This window comes from Lissotriton helveticus, chromosome 6 (assembly GCF_964261635.1).
Source record: "Lissotriton helveticus chromosome 6, aLisHel1.1, whole genome shotgun sequence".
Lineage (NCBI taxonomy): Eukaryota > Metazoa > Chordata > Amphibia > Caudata > Salamandridae > Lissotriton > Lissotriton helveticus.
The window spans coordinates 1,135,652,252-1,135,671,886 of NC_136067.1; positions in this window are offsets into that span (position 1 = coordinate 1,135,652,252).

Sequence of the window (19,635 nt, forward strand, 5' to 3'; positions counted from 1 at the left end):
TCGTGTTCTCCCAAAGTGTACGCTTGGCAGGGGGAGTCCTTCGCAGACTGCCTTAGGCTTCCTCAGTCCTCCGTGGCGCCGCCCGCCCTTTCTCCCGCACCTCTGACTCTGGTCGTCGTCTGTTGATGCCGCTCCCGGCTCGCAGCCCCGCACGGCCACTCCAGGTGCCCTCTGCTCTCCCCATGGGGTCACTCGAGTCTGCCATCGCACCGCACTGGCATTCACAGCACTCAGCAAACTCAGCCCCGCGCGGCATCACCAGGTCCTCGCCAGCCGCCGTCTGCAGCAGTTGGGTCTCGGGCGCGTTTTCGCGCCTTGTCAGCTCTGACACACTGCCGCCTCACCAAGTCCTCTCCTCCTCCGCTGCCAGCGACTCGATTCTCCACGCAGATTTCGCTCGAGGGCTCCACAGTTGGTTCCGCGGACCCGCCACTCTATACCCAGGGGTAGGGAACACTTTAACAGGGGTATTGTAGGATAATTCGGGGTCCACCGGACGGAGCTCTAGAGAGTCGCGTCCGCCATGTTGCCTGGCTGGCCACGCCCCCCTCCTGGGTGGTCGTGACTTTGGCGTACAATTTTCATGCATATTACATATCATTTTCTACAAAATTATGTGTATTTCTCATGGAAAAGACGCATCATTTTGCCCAGAACTAGTAATAAAGCAAGCAAAATACCTAGGGGGCTTAGGCGCTGATGTAGGCAGAGGAGAGCTCCGGAGCTCCTCCGCGGCTGCCCTCCACAAAAATACTGATCCTGGCCACCAATCCTGTGACCCGACGCCACAATCCGTCCATGAAGGTCCTGTGCCCCTTTTGAGCGCTACTGCTGTGGTCGGCGGAGGCGAGAAGGGGCCGAAAGCCGGGATTTCATACCTCCCTCCTTGCTCAGCATGATTTCAGGCGGGAAGATGGTGTCCGCGATCGGCGAGACTGGCGCCAGGCAGTGAGGGGGACTGTCGGGTCTGGCGGCCGCACCGGAGAAGCTGAAACCCTGCTGCTGAGACCGGAGGAGAGGCTGCTGCTCCCGCTTGAGACTGCGGTGAGGAGGTGTCTCACACCGGCGGGCGGGGGCCATACAATTGCATCTGTTTTGCCCCGGCTGACTGGCCTTAAGATGGCGGCGCCCGGGACGGGACGGGCGCCATTTGAGAATCAGCACGAATTTGTCTATTAAGGGCCCTACAAGTTTTCCACTGAAGGCAGTAGGGGCCCCTACACTGACTCAGACCCAGGGCGCCTTGAGGAGATCTGCAGAGCGGCCTGTGAGGGAATCGAGGCACACGGTACACCTAGTGGCCGACTCCACGCGACAGCTACTAACCTGCGGCCCGACCTGGTTCGGACAGAGGGCTCCCCTGGAGCAGTGATATGGATTGCGCTCCGGCCCTTCAGTTGAGGCGACTGACGATAAGCCCCAGGGACGCTGGGAGAGTTCCCCCACGGGGCCCCTGGTGGATGACTGTAGAAGACCCACCTGGCTGAAAGCTCTGGACAACGCGCCCATACACCCCTGCATCCTGAGGGGTCGTCAACCTACTGTGAGGTGCCAAGGGGCCCGACGCTGGGGGCAAGCTTGTGACAGATATGGGTAAAGTGTGAACGACCAGACGGATAGCGGGCGGCACCGCCTTGGCATTGCCTGCTACGGATCGGACGGCTTGGAACTGGGAGAGGCTGTAGGCAGGGCCCCTACGCGGCATCGAGCCTGAACAGATCCAGGAGGGCACCCGGGACTGGTTAGAGGTGGTGCCTCACTGCTGTGAGGTGCGGACGCGGGATCCCCCCAGAACTGCTGCTACTGAAAACGCCTCCCCACAACAATGGGTCGCGTATCCAGAAAAAAAGGCTTTGAAGTGCTGCGCCTAGATGAGCCGGAACGCCACATGGAAGACGAAGATGGGGATACAGAGAGATGGGGGCCGAGTACACCTGGAGATCCTACCCTGGGCGAAATAATGCAGGCCATCATGGCGTCACGCGAAGCATTGGAGAAAAGGATGGACGTCATTGGAACGGACCTCACGCTACTGAAAGACGACCACAGGAAGCTCAAGGAGAGAGTGGCGACACAGGAGACCAACATGAAAAGTATTCCTGATGAGGTGACCGCCCTTCGATGCTCCTTGAGTGAAGTGACGCACAGAGTCAAGGCCCTGGAGGTTCGAGCGGAGGACAACGAAGGCCGTTCACAGCGTAACAACCTCCGCATCGTGGGTGTGCCGGAGCGCGAGGAGGGCCCAGATGCGGTCCAATTTCTGGAGAACTGGCTGCGGACAGAGGTTACCCCAGAGGGCCTCTCCCCATTCTATGCGCTGGAGCGAGCGCACAGGGTCCCGGCCCGCCCGCCCTAGCCTGGTACACCGCCCCGACCGATAGTGGCGCGGCTGCTGCGTTATCGCGACCGGGACTTCATCCTACAAAGGGCTCGAGAGCTACAGAACCTGCAAATAGGCAACAGCCGGGTCCTGATATTTCCGGACTACACCAGGAAAGTGCAACGGCAATGGTCCTCCTTTTTGGCTGTCAAGAAGAAGCTACGACTGCTCAACATCCCATACGCCATGCTCTTCCCAGCACGGCTGCAGGTGACGGCGGATGCGAGGACCCATTTTTTCATTACCCCGCAGACAGCATGGGACTGGTTGGAGAGCGGGGATGGCGCGACGGGGGGTTCCTCGCGGCCAACTTCACCTCGAGAACGACAAGAATCTGCCTCGCCAAGGGGGAGCCCCACTTCTCCAGTGGCTCAGAGACATGAACGAGACAAGGCGATCCGGGCTGTGGTGCGACCAGCCCGTCGAGTGTTGTCACTGAAGCAGCGAAGAGTGGAACGGGGAGCCCGGGCCCCGGCAGCCCCCAGGGCCTCTTGACATGGAACTACCGAATGTCACCCCACAGACAGCGGACGGAATGTTTGGGTGATGGGCCTGCAGAAGTCATGGGAGAAACATGATGTTGGGCCGGTTACACTACCTGCTCTTGGGGGGCGATTGAAGATGGGGCAGCGCGACTGGTGATGATCTAGAGAATGCCGGGGTCTCAGCTGGCTATGCAGGTTTTTCCCTAAGGGGGGTGGCCGGGGGGGAGAGCTCTGGGGGCATTAAGAGCGAGCCAAAAGTTTCCTCCTAGTTGCAGTTATGCTTTCGGGCAGTTTGGTTTGGATGGGAACCTGTTCTTGCGTGCCTGTCCTGGGGAGTGGGAGTTGGGGGCAGTTTATGTGTTGGGGGGGCTGGGGGAGGATCGGACATGCCGTTAGGGGGGTGCAGTAAATTTGTACGCATGACAGATCCATGGGTTCCTCCATAGGCCTTAATGTCATGACCTGTAACGTCCGAGGGATGCATACCATGTGCAGACAACACAAAATACACGCATACCTGGTACAGAGGGGAGTGCAGGTCGCTCTCCTTCAGGAAACCCACTTGACGGAGGTAGAGGGAAAGGCACTACAACGTCGCTGGAGAAGCCAGGTCTTTCACACCACTTACTCGGCATACGCCAGGGGAACACTGGTTTGGATAAGAGCAGGAGTACCGTTTCAATGTTTAAGGCAGTTGGTTGACCCCGAGGGTAGATTTACAGTGGTTACAGGGCGACTAGATGGACAGGACATTACGTTAGGAAGCATATATGCCCCCAATATAGATCAATCCACTTTTCTTGCACAGCTTTCACAGAAACTGGGCAGGGATGCTCACGGGACCTGTGTTAATAGGGGGGGATTTTAACTGTGTAGCAGACGTGGACCTGGACCGTTCCCACCCACCACTCCCTGACGCCCCTACTCGTAGAATAGCAGAAGGCTGGCGGGATTGGCAGTGGAGCTGGGGACTTACAGACACCTGGAGGGCCCACCACCCCAGGGAACGTGACTACTCTTACTAATGTCAGATTGGATGCGGTCTTGTGCTCCCCGGATGTTCATATGCAGGTTACGAAGAGTGAATACCTAGCCAGAACGGCCTCTGATCACAACCCCCTGCTGGTGGTCTTGAATTGGGTTCGGGTTAGAACGGCGATTCCTAACTGGCGGCTCCGGCCGGAGGCCTTGGAAGACCAGGTCTTCCGGACCACTATAGGCACAGCCATACAGGAGTACTTTCAGCACAATGCGGGCACCTCCTCCAGTCTGCATAATGAATGGGACGCGTTCAAAGCGGTGATCCGCGGGCGGTGCATTGGAGAGGCGGTGGGTGTTCGCAGAACTCTATTGAGCGAGGTACAGGGGGCGGAACAACGGCTTCGGGACAAGGAATGAGAAAGACCGGGGCGGATAGAGGTCCAGGAGCAGCTACTAAGGGCAAAAGAGGAGCTGGCCACACAAGTGGAGAGGCTGAGATGCTTTGATTTTAAGGCCTACATGGTGCGAGCACATGTGGAACGCGATAAGTCAGGGGGGCTCCTGGCCTGGTTAGCAAATCCGGCCCGCAGGGGCACACCGATCCTTGAGCTATGAGACGAGGGGGGGACATCCCACTTTGGGCAGCAGGCAATCAACATGCAATTCCTAGATTACTACTCCACGCTGTATCGTAGCGCGTTAGACCCCAGGGAACTGGAGGACGGGGATTTCCTAGGTATACAATTACCACAGATTGAAGAGGAGGAGGCAGAAAACTTGGGCCGCCCGGTGGAAGTGGGAGAGGTCCGGAGTGCCCTTAAACGCATGGCTAAGAACAAAACCTCAGGCACGGACGGGTTCCCGTCGGAGTTTTACGTCGCTTATATTGATATACTGGCCCCCTCAGCTGGTGTCTCTCTACAACCAGTCAAAACAGGTTGGCTATTTGCCCACCACGACGAGAGAGGCGGTGATTGTCCCGCTCCTTAAACCGGGGAAACCAGAGTGGGATCGAACAGTGTATCGCCCCCTCGCGATGTTAAACATTGACTATAAGGTACTGAGTGGCATATTGACACATCGCCTGATGGTGCACATGACGACCCTGGTACAGGTGGACCAATCTGGTTTCATCCCCACCCGGAACACAGCGGTGAATATTAGGAGGTTGTGTCACTTACTGCAGGCGTCGGAGGCTGGAGGGGAAGAGGCATGTGTGCTATCCATTGACATCGAAAAAGCCTTTGATAGCCTAGAGTGGCCATACTTGTTTCGGGGTTTGAGGGCTTTCGGACTGGGTGAAGGGTTCGTGGCATGGACACAGATCCTATACTCCAATTCGACGGCCAGGGTCCGGACGGCGGGGTGATTTCGGCAGCATGTGCGGTAGGTAGGGGAACGAGGCAGGGTTGCCCATTATCTCCCTCCTGTTTGCCCTAGCAATGGAGCCCCTAGCGGTGCGTGCACGGAGGGGGGAGCACTACAGAGGCCTAGAGGTGCTGGGTCGAATGCACCATATTGCCCTGTACGCCGACGATTTACTGATGTTCCTCGCCGATAACATTGGCGCACTCCGTGGAGCTCGGGAACTGCTGGAGAGATTGGGAAGGTTAGCGGGGCTCAGGGTTAACTGGGCCAAGACCTACCTGTTTCCGATGCGGGGTGACCGTGGTGCTCCCCCGGAGGGGCTGGATGTGAGATGGGAGGGTAGCTGTTTACCATACTTGGGAGTGCGGATTTACCATGGCGCAGATTATTTATTTAAAGGTAACATAGGCCGGGCCCTCCAAAACACCAAGAATAACCTCGAATTCTGGGGGTCACTACCCCTGTCGGTTGCGGGACGAGTGGCACTACTAAAAATGATAACTCTACCCCGGTTGCTCTACTACTTTGTGACTCTGCCACTCTGGATACCGGGGAGGTACTTTGCCCAGCTCAACTCCATGATCTCGGGCTTCTTGTGGGGTTAAGGGAGACGCAGAGTGGCACTGCTATCCTGATGCGCCCAAGACCTGAGGGAGGCCTTGCAGTCCCTGATTTCGAGCCCTACTACCACGCGGCCCAATTTCAATGGTTTACCCAAAAATTGGCGGGGAGGCTGGGCCTGGAGATAGCTCAGAGAGGCTGGGACGCAGAAATGCACCACCTGGCGCGGATTCTTCTGCGCCTCATGCTGCGGGAAAGGGAGGTCCCCGGGGAGCTCTGGGTCCTGAGGCTCTGCTGGAATAGGGCCCTACGACGCCATAAGGGTGGTCCTGGTCCGGCATATTCGCCCGACATTCCGATATGGCTCTGCATGGAATTCCCGCATGGGGGGAATTGGCAGCGGCTACACGAGTGGGAGGAATTCGGGATCTCCACCCTTGGGGATCGTTACGAAGATGGGGCACTCCTACCGTTTCAAGAACTAGTGGACAGGCATGAGCTGCCTGCACGGGACTTCCTCCTACACGCGGCCGTGACGGCTGCGATGCGCAAACATTGGAAGGGAGGACTAGAGGAACCGCGGGTTTTCCCCACTTGCCAATACATGGTCACCTCTGCGGAAAAGGTCAAAGCGGTCACGTGCCTCTACTGCAGATTGACACAGAGCTTGAGGACCCCGCTGGTGATATTGCGCTCCAAATGGGAGGTGGACCTAGGAACTCCCATCGAGCCTAAACCTTGGGAAACGCTGATGGAAAGAGCATGGAAATGTTCTCGAAACGCCAGATTTCAACTCATCCAATTTTACGTGTTCCATCGGGCGTACCTCACTCCTTCCAAACTTAATTAGTTCTTCGACTCTCATGCTGCCTGTCCACGATGCAGACTGGAGGATGCAGGGTACATGCATATGTTCTGGGATTGTCCTATACTCCGGGGGTACTGGGGAGAGATAATGACTAAATTGACTGAGGTAACAGAGAGGGACCTACAAAACAGTCCAGCTGTATGTCTGCTGCACTGGTTCCCCCACACTGCCCACAACAAGACTACCAGCAGGTTTATGGATCTGGGTCTGGTTCTAGCCAAGCGCGAAATCACTAGTCATTGGAAAGCGGCCACAGGCCCTAATGTAGGGCGCTGGCTCAGAGAATTTCTCAGTTGGGCGGACTATGAGGGGACCCTCCAACTCCAACTAGCTCGAAGAACTGACAATGACAAGTTATGGGACACAGCTAGAGCCTGGGTAGCACTGACAGATCTACTTAAAGACCTGAATGACGGAGAGGACTGATCCTCCTGATCATACGTGCCCTTTAGGTTGTCTGGGACCTCGGCTGCGGACAGTGTGATGACTAAGTAGGCGGGAGGCGGGATCTCCTGATTGGGTGCATTCTCCCGGATGGAGATTAGATCACTGATACAGGTCTCATTTGGAGTGTGCGGAATACATTGTGAGCGACACGCATGATATTGGAGAAGCAGCATGTCTGAGGGGAGGGGGAGGGTGGGGGGAAGGTTTGTGGGGGGAGATGTGTGAGTTGGTTGGGGGGGAGGGGGGAGGGGTAGGAGAGTTGGATGTTCGGTTCCCTGATCTATTGAATGGAAGACGACTATATCTAGTATGCTTGAGTACCAAATAGCTTGAGTCCTGCGGAGATATGCTGCTAAGCGACGAAGCTGTGACACCTGACTCAAGGAAGGCTGCGCACGGCACGCTGAAAGGGCAGAGAATGCAACTGACTGGCGAAACGGTGAAGCAATGTTATACTATGTCTACTTGTATAACTTGGACGCTATGAGCTTACCATGCATGTAATGATACCGTGAAAATGATGTATGCCCTCAAAACAAAAAACCCAATAAATTCTGTTCTGAAAAAAACAAAAACAAAACAAGCAAAATACCACAAATGTTATTTGCTCCATCTAATATACAGGGGGTTCTAAAAGATTAGTTAATACCTATACAATGGAGTCCAAACCCCTCCCCGCTCTGCCTGCATCGGGGCACTTACGGAAATAAAAATATATGACTCTGTTGGTTCATAGTGAAGCCGCCTGTGAACAAGCCCGCGAGTGGTGCGTGTGCGCGCGCCAAAGCGACACATGTGGTTGCAATTATCGCGCCCATGTCTGGGCACGATAATTGAAACCACATGGCGGCCGTGCGGGTAACCGACTCGATAGGCCATGGGCGGAGCCATGCGCCCGCCTTTGGCCAATTGCGTGCTGGCTTTGTTAAAAAGACACACACAAAGGCCAATAGCCTGGGGCAAAAGTAAAAGCACTCACCCAACGTGTGTGAGTATCTGAAGCGAGTTCTGAAAGCACCTACAAGAAGTCTCGCTGCTCACTGGAACGCTAGACGCGAGACCTAAAAAGTGGCTTAGTGCTGCCTGGTAAATATGGAGCAGGCTCCAGCACCACCGGAGCATCACAAAAAGTGACACACTGGCGGCGCACAGGGCTTATAAATTAGCCCCGTAGTTTTATTTCCAAAGCTTAATATTTCTTTTCACAAAATTCTTACATTTTCCTTGTACTGTAATAAAAAAACAATTGTATTCATTCACAAGACTATAACAAATGAATAAGGTATTGCATACATGGTTATACTGCAGTCATTGAAACCTACAGCTAGATTTGTAAGAGGATTTTTAAGCAATAAAAGTGTAATCTTAGTGTGTTAATCTTCACCTTCTCTTCCTGAACCAATGTTTGACTATGCCGACTTCCAAAACAGGGGTGGCGTGGTAAAGCTTCATGTTGTTCTAACAGTATTTCAGACCTACACAAGTAGTGTCACCCTCAACAATCATTGTGTCACTTTACTGGGGTACTCATATACAAAGGAAATCTGGAATATGGGTTTATATCTCAACTGGGTGAGAATATCTTTTCCTAGGGCTCTGACTGTGAGACTCTTTCCCCTTTTGTGTAACATACATGAATATTGATATGCTGACATAGTGGCTTGCCTATATATTTCCTATGTACTGTCTATTTATAGCTTCAAGAAGCTCAGTGGATTTCCCTCCTGTAAACTTGTTGTATACTTTAAAGTTGATATTTGCTCAAAATAGTCTTCCTTTCCAATTACTAGTCTAGGGGTGACCTGGCTAGTGGCGGATGTATCAGAATATTTTTGCATGATAGGTGAGCTTGGAAGTTCAGGCACTGTGTGGGAAATGTCTTCCTCATTACCAATATCCTCAGTAAGGTCAAGAGTCACTAATGCTTCTCTGGTACTTTTGCAGAGGACTGGGGCACTAGTTCGTCTTCAATGGAAGAATTAGGTTCTGGACTTCGAATTCACATGCAAACTCTATTGCATTGAGTTTGTGCAGGTTCCTGTCTATTTGTTCCAATCTGCACATCAGCAGCTTGCAACCTCGCAGAAGATATCAGCGTTAGACTATCAGGTGTTCTAGCTGTTGGCATGACTACAAAAGTATATGTGATAATTAGAAAATTTAAAGATATTACATAGTGGGGCATATTATCAAGGGGATTTATCTCCGCTTTTTTGGCTTTAAAAGCCAAGAAAGCGGAGATAAAATTATCTCCCTATTACCTAGCTGTTGCTAACACCAGTTAGCGACAGCTAGTAGGAGATAGCGACCATCTTGGGCCCCACTTTGCATGTCAGAGAAATTTATCACTAATGACATGCAAAGTGGGCGTGCCAAGATGTTAGCGACTGGAAACAGTCGCTAACATCGCAATCTCCTATTACCAACTTTTGGAGATATTCGCGCTAAGCGCGAATATCTCCAAAAGCTAACACCTGCCCTGAGCAGTTCTTAATGAGACAAGAAACAATTCCCAACAGGTATCAATGAAAGTCAGTTAAACAATGTATGCAGTCAGCATTACAAGAAACAGGAAAAACCAAGGAGTCTCAAAGAAGTTTTGTTAAAGCTTATTATTCAGCGATTGTAAAGGGTCTTTCACATGGCTAAATACAGTTAAACAGCACTGTGTCGAGAAAATCATGTGACAACCAAAGGGCACTTGGTGAGTGGTGATATATACAATAAGTGAAAGTGCAAGTGCTATAGTGAGCAGCGTGAACGACGCATAGTGACAAAGTATATGTACAGTGATGGCTCCACAAGTTCAAATTGCAATTACTTTGATTACAAAATTCGATAAATATTTTTGGAGCACAAAATGTAAAATGCGTCAACAAATAATGCTGCGGTGTCGACGGCGTTTCGATCCCCGTGAGTCGGGATCGTCATCAGGACAAGGTTGTCGATGAATACAGTGCAAGACACGCACACAACGGTCGCGTGAGAGAACTGTGCTCCGGGCTGATTCAATGGAAACCATTAAGAGAAATGGGGTAACCCATAAGGCATGGACCTGGGTATATCGTAATATAGAAGAAACAATGGTCCTAGACCTATCAATTGTAACTATTGTATTGATTCAACGGAGGCGCAGGCTGATCGTATATTCAAGTATCGGCATAGGGAGCCTGCAGGGGTTGGGGCTGGCGAGGGCGATGAGTGCTCTCTGGAATAGGCAATCTCGCAATGAATGCGGGAGCAGTTCTTAGCTATGTTATCCAATGGGAGGTGGATAACATGGCTAAGAGCATTAGCTCGGTAATACCTGAATATCGCTGACTTTTCAGCGATATTCATGCATTGCGGCCGATTTTTATCGCATTTGCGATAAACCTTGGTAATACCAAGGTTTATCTGCGATAAAAATCGCCGCAGGTCGGCGATACATTTTTGTCTCCAACCAAGCAATAGCGATAATTATCGCTATTGCTTGGTAATATACCCCTGTGTTTCGTATAAATTACAATATTGGGCGATGTACATGATCATTCAATACACATTCATGCTAAAACACATTTTTGTAAATAAAAAATAAAAAATACGTTCTAAATAACAGTTATTAACACTTATGGTATCACCTAATCCATATAGTGGTCCTTGCATAATGCCCATCAGAAAATTGGACCGCTGGGGGTGCCACACATACACACAAATCCTTATGAAAAAATGCAATGGAAACGTCACCTCACAAGCATTGTACAAACTACAGCATTAGGACTTAAATATGTTCTCCATTAACTGAGATTCTGACACATCATCGAGAAGGCAAGAATGCAGCAGAACATGTAACGGTCAAAAAGGAGGCAGTCCTGCTTCGGCACAGAAATATATGAGGACATACAGCAGTACCTTCCCTTTTTAGTTTGTAATCCATATCAACTACTGACTGATGTGACAACCTCTTTGGCGTGGCTGTAGATATATTATTTTATTAAGACCATTTTTACAGCATATTTTTAGAAAATGGCATTTACTCATATATATTTGTGACACTCCTGACAACTTGATTGCGGGCGGCACTACCCGGATCAAGTTGAAAAGGACTTGATGCTGCCTTGAGTTTTGTGCCAAGTTAAAGTTGAGGCACTATACCTGATTTTTGTGAGTGTCATTTGCCAGTAGACCTTTGATAGAGTGGCTCTCCACTCCAAACACTGGTTTTGTAAACTTCCAAATTTGTATTACAAATATTGCACAAAATTATCCATAGGCCCTGACAAGGGCCACCACACCTCCTATGAAGCTACAAGGCTGAAACATGTTGCCATAATTCCTCACCTTGTGACAGACTGAATCACCTCCAGTCACATTCTGGTTTTTAATCCTGGCCAAGGGGTAATCCTATAAAGCCTATTGCACACCCTTGAGTTAGTTTTACTTCACAGCACTTTATTGTTTTTCACCCCTTGCCACACCGTGCTCTCATAAGGTTTAGCATTCCTCTCTTGTCAACAAAATATCTCTGAGTGCCTCCCTGTCAGTGAGGGGATTGCAGCCCACAGTATGACTAGGTTCATAATGCAAGGAGGCTACCCTATGATGTAGCATGCCACCTTCGGATGGGTGAGGGAAATCGTCCTTTAAAAGGGACACCCCCTAAGCACTCTTCCATATTCTATAGACCCAGGGGTTCATGTGTGTTTTCTGGTTTCTAAGTAGGGGAGTCAATCCCTGCAGGTCTTTAAACCTCCTCTGGCCCCCTCATTGTGTTTTGGGGATAGAAGTTTGGCCAATGAAGCAGGGAAGCAAGACAGCATCTCTAATCGGGGATGAAATGTACATCACACCTCCAAACTTGCGAAGTTTACAAATTTAGCAGTTTACAAAATCTGCTACATTTGTTAACTTTGGAAACTTTGACTACAAGTAAAAATATTGCTTATCGACATTCCAGGAAAATCTTTATGAAAGGACTTCCTACCACTAAAAGTGGGGTTTGTGGGATTTGCTTGTACAAAATCTACTTGTACATAATTGTTCCAACATGTTTTTTTTAGGTTTGCAACATTTATGACATCTGCAAAACTTTGCAGAGCTTTGAATGTTTGCAGAGGGAAATCTTTGCTATTTTTTTATACCTATGGCCAGCACCTGAGGTATTGCGGCAAAAGAGGCAGACCAATGGCAAACAGCACGTGGATGTGCTAAGTCTGTTAACAGCCACAAATCCCAATATGGGGCAGTAGCTGAAGGTCGATCATCAACTGATAACAACAGATAAAATTCAACAACAACTTTTTGTTCCATTTCATGGTCTTGTTTTTCTGATTTCTGCCAGGTTCTATGATACCCTTGCCTGGCATATTAGGATCTTGGTTAATCATTACAAATCATTGCTTTTTTCACTACATTACCTCTATATGCCTCCTATTCATTTGAGTCATTATGCATGAACTGGTTCACCTCAAGACAGGAAAATACTTCGGAATTATGCAAAAAATTGTAGACATGCCTCACCCCAATGAGTGCAATTAAAGAGAGTCAGCAATAATAATAATAAACCACATTTGTAAAGCGTGAACTCTCACCCATAAGGGTCTCTAGGCGCAGGGGGCCGTCGGGAAGATTAAGCAAGCTATTGCCCACAGTCACATGGTGCTGGGCTAATCTGCCACGGGCACCGGGGAACGAACCGTGGTCCCCAGATTCCAGAGTCAGTCGCCCTGGCCACGGCGCCACACCTCTCCCATCATCTACCTGTTTTTTTCCTGTGCCAGACTAAGATGAGGATTTCGGTAGTGGCTTTGGCCCTTGCTGGCCTTGCGCTGTTTTTCACCACTTATCGTCCCCGACCCCATCAGGCTTGGAGGCATGCTGTGTAGGAGCACCTGATACTACTTTTTGTCAACTTGGGAGGTATCAACTTTGAAAACTTGGGGGCATATTAGCAAGGGCTGGCAATATAATTATCGCCGCTTTAGCAGCTGTTTTCGGGCGATAAGCGGCGATAATTATATCGCAATATCATCAAGGATACGCTAGCGAGCACGTGTTTCCTTGATGTGGAGCCCGTTTTTTCACAGCCTCGCATCGCTAATGAGATGCAAAGTAGGCGTGGCTGTGAAAACAACACATGAAAATATCGCAAAGGCAGCTTCGCGATATTAACAAGGAGGTGCAACGATAAAAAAAATCGCGCTACCTCGGCCTTAGCGCTGGAATTTAACGTCTGTTAAATTCCAGACTAAGGCATACTAATAATGGTGGGTGGATTATGCTGATACAACCACAGGGTCGTATCAGCAATGTTAATGGAAATGGAAATGGAAAACCAGCGATGTTCCATGGTAAACAGCACTATCGCTGAAATATTATCACCATAGCACAATTCATTGTAAATATAGCGTTATCATGGCGATAATTTTCAGCGATAGCCGGTGATAATATTTCTATCGCTATGTGGGGCCAGCGATATTTATCGCTGGCCCTTGTTAATATTCCCCTTGGTTTCTTTGATGGTGAAGGGAGGCAACCACATTAAATTCTTAGCCCTGCCTCCTGCTTCCCTCCAGGCTTAAGAGTGATTCTTACTCTTGGCTTTGATGTCCTTACAAGAAGCTGTCAATATGCCAGGTTATTCAGACACTGATGGACCAGAGGGCAATGGTAAAAGTGCCTTTGGATGAATGTGGGATCAAGGTTTACTTAATTGTGTACCTGGTCCCCAAGAAAGCAGATGTTTATCACATGGTCCCTGATCTGAAAAGTATTATAAGAAGGGTTCAAACCATCCCATTGTAGAAGGACATACTGCACAAAATTGTTCCTCTGATGGCATCTCGGGCCTTCATGATGATCGATCTTATGGATGCACATTTGCACATTCCTTTGGCAATATCACATCAGCTGTTTCTTCTCTTTGCATCTAAGTCGACAATATCCACACTTGGAGTCACAATTTGGGCTCAGTTATATACCATGAACCTTCACCAAGAAGGTGGCTGTCTTGGTGGCCCATCTTCACCTGCAGGGGTAGACACTTTTCCCCTACTTGCATGATAAAGATGCACCCTCTCTGGAGCAGAATTTGCTGAGTTTTAGAAAGGCCTGTCCTCTTGTTTTAAGGGCAGACTTGTTCATAGTATTCCTTCCCATAACACTAGTGAAAAGAATGCATGTGGCATTGGCTGCTCTGCTACCCCCTCATCAGGCACCAGCTCACCTCTGGTTGCAAGTGCAGGGTCAGCAGGTTTTGAGAAGCTTAAAATATGCGGGTCTGCTCGCCATCGTAAGACAGTGTGACAAAGAGACATGCACACTTTAAACCTAAGTGCACAGCCAGCCCACAAAACCTCCCTGCTGCAGCAATGGCCCGGCCCCTGTCCCGGCACTTGGTTCGGGACAGGTTGGTGAAAAATAAAATGGTAATAAATTAAACTTATTACCATTTCATTTTCATTCCTGGGGCTCTTCTATGGGGCATTTTGACAGTGGGCAATGCTCCTCTACCTAATGGAGACTTGGAGGCACATTTACGAGGGCTTTATCTCCCAGCGTCCTATTTACAAGAGGGTGCTAACATGCATTATCGCATGCTAGCACCCTTTTTCCCAACGCCTCCCTTTGCATCTCCAATGAGATGCAAAGTGGGCGTTACTGGGCATACCCCAGATGGACTACCTTGCAAATATCGCTGATGTTTCAATCGCGATATTTACAAGCCAGCCCACATGATTTTAGCACACATTAGATTTTGGCGAAAACTGCCCTTTTCGCCAAAATCTAACGTCTGCTAAAATCCTGACTTAGCCTCCCTAACATAGGGGGTGGATTATGCTGATACGACCCTATGGGTCGCATCAGCTAGGTTATCACCCTTTTGCAGGGAACATCGCTGGAAAACCAGCGTTGTTCCCTGCAAAAGGGCGACAACCTCGCTATCTCTGGAATTTTTATCACCCTGGAGTAACGCATTGTTAATTACGTGCTACCAGGGCATTAAATACCAGAGTTATTTATTTATTTTATTTATTTTGAAAGTTTTATATAGCACGAACAAGATCTTTGCAGATATCAGAGCGCTTCACAGCCGAAAAGAACAACGTGTGAATAAATGACAATTGGGGCGGGGGAGGTACATGTGGGAGCATAGTCAGCCAGATACATCAATAATGATACAAGTACAAATAATTGATAGCGTAAACCCATAGGCAGGTCAATAACACAAGTAAATACAGAATGCAAAAAAATCTGTGAAACTGAGTGGTACAGCGTCTGTAAATAACATCCCCAGTAATGATTCAAGTGTATTTAGCCATGAGGATAGCTTTTACTTCTCTCTTAAAAAGTATGGTAGAGGAGATGAGCCTTATTTCAGGGGGGAGTGAGTTCCAGATCCTGGGTGCCATTCCTGAGAAAGAGCGTTTGTACGTTTTTTCCTTGCGGAATCTTTGGGGCTTTAGCAAGAGATTGTTTGTGCCTCTGGTGTTTCTGGAGCCTCCCGAAATCGTCAGCTTCTGGGCGAGGTATCCGGGTGAGCTCAGGTGGACAGCCTTGTGCGTCATGCAGGCGATTTTCAGATGTATTCTGGCTTCAAAAGGCAGCCAGTTCAGGGCTTTCAGATCAGGGGAAATGTGTGAGTGTTTTTTTGATCCGGTGATGAGTCTCGCTGCGGCGTTTAGAGAAGCTCTTAAGGGCGCCGTAGTAGTTAGGGGGAGACCGCATAGGGCGATACTGCCGTAATCTATTCGAGGGATGACTAGAGCTTGTACAGCAGTTTGGAAATCTTTGGCTGGAAGGAAGGGTTTGAGTTTCCTTAATGTATTGATCTGGTAGTTCGCCCCCTTAGTTGCTTTGTTGATGTGTTCCTGCATGTTGAGGTTGGTATCAAGTGTTATGCCTAGCGATATTGCTGAGTCCACGATGGTGGGATGAACATTGAGTGCGGTTAGGTGTTTAAGCCAGATTTGAGTGGTAGTGATCTTCACAGGAGGTGAGATCAAGAGGAACTCTGTTTTAAGAGCATTGAGTTTAAGATGATTAGCGGCCAGCCATGATTGGGTGCTTCTAATCGTTGAATTCAATCTTTGGGTGATTGTAGTTTGAGATAAAGTTGGGTGTCATCGGCGTACATGTGGAACTGAACATTGGATGCTTGTAGCAAGGTGGTGAGAGGTTCCATAACTAGGTTAAACAAAGTTGGGGATAGGGCGGATCCTTGTGGGACGCCTAGCGATACCGGTATTGGAGCAGACATCAAGTTGTTACTCTTGAATTTCTGCGATCTGTTGTGTAGAAAGGACGAGAACCACTTGAGTACAGTTCCAGATATACCCAGTCTTGTCTTTAATAGATCGAGTAAGTTCTCGTGTTTGACTGTGTCAAATGCAGAAGAGAGATCAAGAAGGATAAGGAGGCAGGTATCATTTTGATCTAGGATTTGGAGGGCGTCGTCAATTATGTGAGTCATAGCAGTTTCTGTACTATGGTCCGCTCTGAATCCTGATTGGTGAGGGTTGAGTAGATCAAACTGATTAATGTGCTTAGTCAATTGAGTTTGTGCGCATTTTTCCAACAATTTGGCAAGAGTCGGAATATTGGTAATGGGACGGTAATTATTTAGATCAGAGGGGTCGGCTGTAGGTTTCTTTAGTAGAGGTGTGACTTGTCCAACTTTGAGGGAGTCGGGGATGGTCCCTTGTTGAAGTGAGCTGTTGATAATTTTAGTCCAGAGTGGGAGGAGCGACGGGGTAAGGTCTTTGACAGCGTTGGCAGGAAGGGGGTCCGTGAGGTGATTGGGTGGTTTCACGGTGCTGAGCAGTCTGCCAATTTCATCTTCCGAGTAGGTGACAAAAGATGACCATGTAGCATTGTTTTTTGGTTCAGTGGGTGCTGTGCAGAGGGGTTTGGGGTAGAGACTTAGGTCAATGAGGAGATCGTTCCTTATGTTGTCTGTTTTTTGGATAAAGAAAGAGACGAAGTCTTCACAGGAGGGAGCTTCGCCCACATTGCTGAGTTGTTGGGGTTGTTCCTTGGATTGTGATCTGATTAGCTCAAACAGCTTTCGCGGACGATTTTTGGCTTGGTCGAGCTGACGGCTGAAAAAATCGGATTTTGAGCGTTTTATTTTCCTGAAGTAGGCATTTCTCTTTTTCTTCAGAGTTTTTAAGTGCAGTGCGGAGGGAGCTGATCTCCAGGTGCGCTCTGCCATTCGCATGGCCCGTCTGTCGTCATTGAGACTCCAGTCGTACCAAGGATTGGACATTTTTGTGGATGCTCTTTTTAGCTGCATAGGTGCAGCTTCATTGACTATAGAGGTCATAGCGTTGAGATAGTGATCCGTCAAGGATTGGACATCAGTAACGCCAATAGGAGGAAGTAAAAGATTGCAGCTGTTGGGGGGTAGAGAGTTTGGGTTGAGTTTTTTCAGGTCTCTTTTCCAGACTTTGGGCTTGACGGATTGAACCGTGTTAAATTTGACTTTTTCGTTGATGAAGAATGTGACAATATGATGATCAGACCAGTCACAGGGTTGGATAGAATCAAGTTGGATCGAGTCCTCTTTGGAGATGATAAGGTCGATGATAGAGCCCTTCTCATGGGTCAGGCTGTTGCATATTTGGGTGAGGTCAAGGGCGTCGAGGAAGTTTTTAAGACTATTTACCACCGCGTCATTATGATCGTTCCAGTGGAGGTTGAAGTCACCAAGGTATATTTGAGTGAGTTGTCGCCCTGAATTGGTTGTGATCAAATCCATGATTTGTTGCGAGAAAGTAAGGTTGTCCCCTGGTGGGTGGTAAATGACGTGAAGAGAGCATATCGGTTTGCCCTCGCTGATGATGTTGAGGCAGATGTATTCACAGGAGGATGGGGAGGGTAGGGAGGGAGAGGTTACTTTCATGACAGAGAGGTTACTCCTGTGTATACACGCGATTCCATCACCTTTTTGACCCACCCTGTCTAGTCTAGTGATGTGGTAATTGGGGGGAACCAGTATGTCCAATATAGGTGTAGAAGATTCAGTTAGCCAGGTTTCAGTCATGATGATTAGGTCAAGGTCCAGTGATAAGATGAGATCAGCGATTGCAGAGGAGTGCCTAGAGGCCGATCTGCAGTTGAGGAGAGTGCATTTGAGACGGGGTGTGTCAGGGGTGGGAAGGAGTTCTAGAGAGAGGGGGACTTTTCTCAGGTTACTAGGGATAGAAATTCTGTTGTTTTGCGTGGGGGGTCTAAGGGGATTTGGCTGAATCGTTAGAATGGCGCGGAGGGTGGAGGGTATGTTGTTAAGGGGAGCTGTTTTGTAGGAGCGGAGGAGGGTGGCTGTGTCAAGGTCCGATAGTGTGTTGCAAGAGCGATGGGGACGGTTTTCACGATTGCGAACAGGGATTGAGGTCCAGTGTAGGGGGCGTTGAGTGCTGGAGTCAGCCGACCGGGTAGAGGTCCTGTTAGGAAGGGTGGTGCTGGTGAAGGCGGGTGAGGGGTGTCTGGGGTGTGTGCAGAGTAATTGTTTGATGATGTGGATGTCTTGTTTGAGCTTGAGGAGGGTGGTTGGTGAGGAGTGACTGGAATGCGTGCAGAGTAGTTGTTTGATGATGTGAATGTCTTCTTTTAGCTGGAGGAGGGAGGCCGTAACGTAGTCTAGTGTGGGATTTGGGATGGTGTTGGGGAATGATGGGTTGGAGGAGGATGACCTAGGGTGGAGGTTGGTGGTCTGGAGGAGGGTATTGGTGTTAGGTGGGGAATGCATGGTGGAGGATGGGCGTGTGTTAGTAGTGATGGGGGCGCACGTAGGGAAGTGGGGGGTGAGATTGGGGGGGGAGTGGGATTGTATGTAGTTCTTTTTTGAGGAGGCGGAGTTGAAATAATAGAGGCAAGATCAGTAACGTTAGTTAATGGGTGGAAATGGGGGCTGAGAATGGGGGGGATAAAGGGTGGGGTTTGTCTGTGTGCGTGTCGGTATGGTGCTGAACTCCGTTAGGCGGATTGTGGGTGGGAGCTGCGGTGTCATGAGTGAAAAGAATGGGAATGTGGGCTGGTGAAAGGGGGGAGGGGGTACGGTTGGTGTATGTGGGTGAAGGGTCTATGCCTGTTATTGAGGGGTGTGAGGTCGCACCGTAGGTGTCGGTGGTAGGTGAGAGGTGCGTGTTGTTTTGGGGCTGAGGTATGTTAGAAGCGTTGTTGTTGGGGGCTGTGATGTCAGGGGAGAGAGGAATGGGAGTGGTATGAATGGAAGTCACTGTGATGGTGGTAGGGGAGAGGGTGCGGTTGGTGTATGTCGGTGAGAGATCTAAGTCCGTGATTGAGGAGTGTGAGGTGTTTGCCGTAGGTGGGTGGATGCCGACGGTGCCGGTTGTAGAGAAGAGGTGCGTGTCGTTTAGGGACTGAGCTGGGTAAGCATCGTCATGGTTGGTGTCTGTGAGGTCAAGGGTGATCGGACTGAGAGTGCTATGAGTGGGGGTCCGTGGATTGGATAGGTGCTGTAAGAAAATGGGGAACAGGTTGTCTAGTAGTTCCAGGTTCCTGTCTGTGGATTGGATTAGGACAGTCCCATTGTTATAGATAAT